This window comes from Aegilops tauschii, chromosome 2 (assembly GCF_002575655.3).
Source record: "Aegilops tauschii subsp. strangulata cultivar AL8/78 chromosome 2, Aet v6.0, whole genome shotgun sequence".
Classification (NCBI taxonomy): domain Eukaryota; kingdom Viridiplantae; phylum Streptophyta; class Magnoliopsida; order Poales; family Poaceae; genus Aegilops; species Aegilops tauschii.
Window position 1 is genome coordinate 454,106,426 of NC_053036.3, and position 6,356 is coordinate 454,112,781.

A 6,356-nucleotide genomic window follows, 5' to 3' on the forward strand; every position below is an offset into this window, starting at 1 on the left:
GGGGCCCGACGCCCTTGAGACGGTTGCCACTGAAGCTCGAGCGAGTGGCGTGAGGTGGTGGCTGATGGGCAAGCGCAGCCCCGTGCTCCTGAGGCTGCTGCCCAACAATCCCCACCGCGTGCCCCAACTGCTGATAGTCACGCCCCGAGCCTCGGCCGGCTTCGCCTGAACCTCGAAGCACTCCGCAAGAGGAAAGGGCCTCCAAGCTGCAGTGGTGACGCCTACCGGCCGCTGAAGTAGAGGAAGTACATAGCCGTAGATGAGTAAGTACCTCATCTTTGTGATTTGCCACGTGTCACGTCTTTTCCTGACTATGGCTCCTCAGGATCCCTTCGACTGCGGCGGCGAAACCTCCGGGGGAGCGTCCTCCAGAAGTCCCTGGCCTGCTCCTAGCTCCGAGCCCCCCGCACCGGACTCCCATGCGAGGAATGGGGCCGGTCCCAGAGGCGGACGTGCCGATGGGGGGCCATGAGCCTGCGTTTCCAGCATCCTTCCTTTGCGACCCAGCCTGGGGTGTAGAAGGCGTGCCAAGGGCTCGTCCATTGCTTGTCGCCAGCGGCTGGGTGGCCCCAGCGTCAGCTTCATCTTCGAGGAGCAAGACCGCGCCGCCCAGCACCTTTGCTGAGGCCCGGAGAGCGACAGGGAAGGCGCCGGCCTCCAGTCCCCTGCCGGGAGTAGACAAGCCACTCCAAGTCCTCCCGGCAGCCCCTGGCGCGGAGGACGCGCTTGGCCACGCGCTGGAGCTCGTGCGCGGGCGCATCACCGTCCGCCATGAGCTTCTCCAGGAGGCGATGGGTGTGCTGAGTCGGCTTGGAGAAGAGCTTATCGATGTCGACGCCCGCCTTGAGACGGAGGACCTTCGCTTGGCGCACAAGTGGCACCAGGTGCAGGTCACCATCAACCTTGGGCATCTTCAGCATGAGCGCGCCAGCGCAAGTGCCGCGGTGTCCCTCGTGACTTCTTGCTAGGCTTGTGCCCATGCCCGGGAGGAGGCCAGGGCCGCCGACCGCCGTCGTGAGGCAGCCGAAGGGCAAGAGAGAGAACTCCGAGCTTCGAATGCCGCCCTTGAGCAGCAAATCAAAGCGCGCAGGGCCACCCTGGCTGCATCACTAAGCGGGGCACCTTCCGAAGAGAAGGAGATCCAGAAACGCAAGGAGACGCTGGCGCTAGGGGCCTTGGAACGCAGCCCGGAGCTTGAGCGGCTGGAGGTGAGGGAGCGCCAGGTGGCCATGGCTGAGGCTGCCGCCACCGCGCGGGGGGCCAAGATCCAGGAGGAGGTTGATCGGAGGGTGGCGAAGGCTCGCCTGGCCCTTGCCGATAAGCACCGCCTGAAGTTGGAGCTCCTGGAAGCCGAGGTTGAGGGCAGGACCGCCGCCCTCAGGACAAAGCTGGACGAGGCGGAGCAGCATGAGAGGGCCGCCAAGGAAGCTCAGGCCTCTGCCCAGGCTGACTTGGCCTCCAGTCGTGCCGACCTACTTTCACTCCAGCGGCAGATCGAGGGCGCTACATCCCTTGCGAAGAAGAATGCGGATGAAGCGTGCCACCGTTGGACGCTGCAGCACGAGCATGCTTCGATGTCCAGGCCCTCAGGGTGAGGGCCAACCGAGCCTTGAGCACCATCTGCGAGGAGAGTGCCCCTCACCCGCACAAGGGTGACTACGCCAGCCACCTCCGCTTCTTCACTGAGATCGTGACCTGCCTAGAGGATCGGGCCACGAGGGCTCGCGAGCTCGTTGAAGAGAGAAGCCGGGGCCTTCTTGGGCGTGTGTTATCATGCGTCTTCAGTCACCTCCTGAACCTCAACCCCCATTTTTACTTTGACGCCGCCATAGCCCCCGTGCCCAGGGTCATCCAGGACAACCTGGCGAACTGGGTGGGCGACAACGTGAACGCCCTGGTCGCAGAGTTCGCCCCCGAGGATGATGTGGTTGTGATCGCGATCGATGAAGGTGGTGCGGAGGATGATGATGAAGACGACGCCGGTGAAGGCATGGATGGCGCGGATGAAGATGACGAGGACGGCGCCGAAAGCAGCGCATCCGGCTAGGCCTGCATTCCTCTTTGCCTTGATATGCATGCAAGAACCTTCGGGCACAGCCTTGCAGGGCATGAAAGCATTTTTTGGAAAAAAGGGGGCCCCCTGTAATGTATGAAATGATGACATGTCTCTCAAAGTAGGACTTGAAATGTGTCATCGCGAGCCTGTGAGCTCCCGAGCGGGATAGTTGTTGCGACTTATCTTGGTTCCGTAGGTCTTGAGTGGGTCCTGAGGTCGCGGTCATGCCTTGCCCCTGAGGTGAGCCCTCTGGGGCTCGCGAGGTTTTAGGTCTCCCTGGGAGCTTGCTGGCCCGCCCAAGAGGGCCTCGCGAGGAGCCGATTTGTCGAATGACGGCAAGGTGTGCGCGCGACGATCCTGCGGTGGTTGCGCTCCAGCCCCAGGCCCCTAGGGGCCCTGGCATTTTCTGAGGCCAGCCCAAGCGTGCGTTGGTGCGCGCATACCAGGCCCAGCCCCCGCTTGCGGGGCACTCGCGGGGAGGGGCAGCAGGCACGAGCCTCGCCTTCAAAACACGAAACCAGAAAGCAAGAAATCGCGACGAGACAAGAAAAGATTCCCCCCGTTTTTCTTTCATAAACACGCGAAATTCCAAATCTCATTCCAAAAGGTGGCAAGATTAGTTACAGAAAGAAAGGCGAAACCAAATATCCGCATCCGACGCCTAGCTAGTCTTCTTGTCTTCTCACTAGCGCGGAGCTAAGTGCTTTCACTGGCCGTGAGCATAGTCATTGGGGGACAGTGTCGACGGCCAGCGCGGAGCATGGTGCTTCCACTTGGACATGGGTGGGAGCCCCCGTGAGGCCCAAGGGCGGCACTCAGGAGACTCCGGGGCGTGTACAGCCCCACTCATTATTACGTCAGAGTGTCACGAGCGGAGACCTTCACAGGCATGAGCCTTGCTTCATGTCGCCTGACGAGGGCCCCGCCCTGCGCCTCCCCCGACCACCGTTGGGGCGTCCGGAAACCAGGACGAGACCTAGGGGCAAGGGGGACGCTAGCGGCGCCCTCGGCGACCGCAGGCCCTCCGCCGGGGGGAAGGGCTCGCCGGCGCCTTCCCCGGCAGAGGACCTACCTCCGTGTAGTGCCTTGCTCCATACGGCGCGGGGGAGGCCCTGGCTCCGGGCTCCCCCGCACAGCCCCCAGTGCGCTTCTCCCGCCTGGAGCGGGGCCATCGCCCTGGGGTCTCTGGCCGCTGCTGTGGCCTAGTTCACCTGCGGTCCATGGTTAGCGTAAGCATGTTCCTAAGATATCGGATCGTTAGCCATCAGAACCGCAGGGCGGTGTCGGACCGACTGGAAGAAGAGAGGCCCCGACGCACCCCTACCTGGCACGCCAAATGTCGGATTTCAGGTTCCGCAGACCTTGAGAGGTTCAAACTCTAGGGTGCGTGTGAAGAACTCGTCCTCCCCAGTCTGCCCACTCGCTAATCTCACTGCCTAGCTCGACAAACTAAATGGAAAAGAGACACAGCAGTTTACCCAGGTTCGGGCCACCTTGGGGTGTAAAACCCTACTCCTGCTTTGTGGTGGATTGGCCTCGAGGGGCTGGTGTTGAACCAGTACAGTGGCAAACAACCTCCGGAGGAGAGGTGTTCTTGGGCTCGAGTGAGCTAGTGGGTGAGAGGATAATCTGAATGATCCGTCCCCCTCTATGGTGGTGGCTAGGTCCTATTTATAGTGGCCTGGGTCATCTTCCCAAATGTAGGCGGGAAGGGATCCCACAACGGCCAAATTCAAAGGGAGACAACTAGTACATGCTATCCTGACAAAAGTAGTCTTCGCCAGCAAAAGCCTCTGGTCGTGATGCCGGGGTGGGCTCGGCGATGACCTCCGTCCTGGCGGTCTTGGTCTTGTTGCACCGGAATGGAAACCTTTGGCTAATTCCTCGGGACTCCGCGCCTACGCTTGCCCCCTTAGCACCAAAGAGGAAACTGGTACACTACGCTCGCTGGCGCCCGCCTGGCCTTGGTCGTGCATAGAGATCTCCGCTCCTCGGGAGCCAGGCTGAGGAGGCCGCCCCTCGTGGAGGTCTTGGTGTCGTCCGCCTCATGAGGGTCTTGAGTTGTTGATGTTGAAGCTGGGCCGTACCAGGCCGTCGATGGAGCCACGTCGTGGGCCGCAGGCAGGCAAGTCTGGGTACCCCCATTCCCAGAACGCCGACAATTGGAAGCGGAGCTGCCCAAAACATTTGGCAGATAAGAAGGATGGCAAAGTGAACAAAGGTATATTTGGTATACAGGTTATTGATGTGTACCTTACTAGTGTTCGTAGTAGCCCCTGGGTATTTGATACTGGTTCAGTTGCTAAGATTAATAACTCGAAACAGGAGTTGCAGAATAAACATAGACTAGTTAAGGGCGAGGTGACGGTGAGTGTTGGAATTGATTCCAAGATTGATATGATCAACACCGCACACTCACTCTACCTTCGGGATTGGTGTTAAACCTAAATAAATGTTATTTGGTGTTTGTGTTGAGCATGAATATGATTTGATCATGTTTATTGCAATACGTTTATTCATTTAAGTTAGAGAATAATTGTTGTTCTGTTTACATGAATAAAACCTTCTATGGTCATACACCCAATGTGAATGGTTTATTGAATCTCGATTGTAGTGATACACATATTCATAATATTGATGCCAAAAGATGCAAAGTTGATAACGATAAGTGCAACATACTTGTGGCACTGTCGTTTAGGTCATATTGGTGTGAAGCGCATGAAGAAACTCCATGCAGATGGACTTTTGGAATCACTTGATTATGAATCATTTGATACTTGCGAACCATGCCTCATGGGCAAGATGACTAAAACTCCGTTCTCCAGAACAATGGAGTGAGCTAATGACTTATTGGAAATAATACATACCGATGTATGCGGTCTGATGAATGTTGAGGCACGCGGCGGGTATCGTTATTTTCTGAGCTTCACAGATGATTTTAATAGATATGGGTATATCTACTTAATGAAACACAAGTCTAAAACATTTGAAAAGTTCCAAGAATTTCATAGTGAAGTGGAGAATCATCGTAACAAGAAAATAAAGTTTCTATTATCTAATCGCGGAGGTGAATATTTGAGTTACGAGTTTGGCCTTCATTTAAAACAATGTGGAATAGTTTCACAACTCACACTACCTGAAACACCACAGCGTAATGGTGTGTCCGAACTTCGTAACCAAACTTTATTAGATATGGTATGATCTATGATGTCTCTTACCGATTTACCAGTATCATTTTGGGGTTATGCATTGGAGACAGCTGCATTCACATTAAATAGGGCACCATCAAAATCCGTTGGGACGACACCATATGAACTATGGTTTGGCGAAGAAACCTAAGCTGTCATTTCTTAAAAGTTTTGGTTTGCGACACTTATGTCAAAAGGCTTCAGCATGATAATCTCGAACCCAAATTGGAGAAGTGCGTCTACATAGGTGATAACCCACAAGTATAGGGGATCGTTTGTAGCCTTCTTCAATAAATAAGAGTGTCGAACCCAACGAGGAGCTAAAGGCAGAACAAATCACTACAAAAAAAATACACTTCCGTGATGATACATGTTTGTCACAGTAGGTCGCATTTTCTGTCATGCATGTACATCTATGACGATTTTATGACAGAATCAAGATAGTCATACCTGTGTTGTCGTAGAAGTGTTCCATGACATTACCAAAATTATCATCACGGAAGTGTCCACTTCCATGACGATAAATCCCGCGTCACAGACGTGCTTTCGTCAAGGGTGACCGACACGTGGCATCCACCGTAACGGAACGCCGTTAAGCTATCGGGTCGGGTTTTGGATCCGATACCCCGTTAACAGCCCCGACCAATGGGGATTTTACACGTGTAAAATCATCATTGGCTGGAGGAAACACGTGTCGGCTCATCATTGGGACAGATGTCATCCACTCATTGGACAGAAGGCGCCTATGATACGTCGACACGTGGCACGGCCCAACAGAGGCCCATTCCTGTGAAAAGGCTGGCCCGTTTGACTTGGTCAAAAGGTGGCGGGCCGGCCCATGTAAAGCTTGTTAACGGCCTGTTCGCATATAGCCCATTTACAGCCCGCTAACCCAATGCCCGTTACGCCCTATCAGAATTAGGCCCAGTAGCGTCATCTGGGCCACCCAATATGATTCCAGCCCGTTTTCACTTCTGGCCCATGTATGGCCCATGACGTCTTTCGGCCCATATGAGGCCCTATGTAACTCTTGGCCTATTAACGACCCGTGGTGAAACTGGCTCGTAATGAACAGTGTATCACTTTACACGCATTAACGGCCCGTGGTGAAA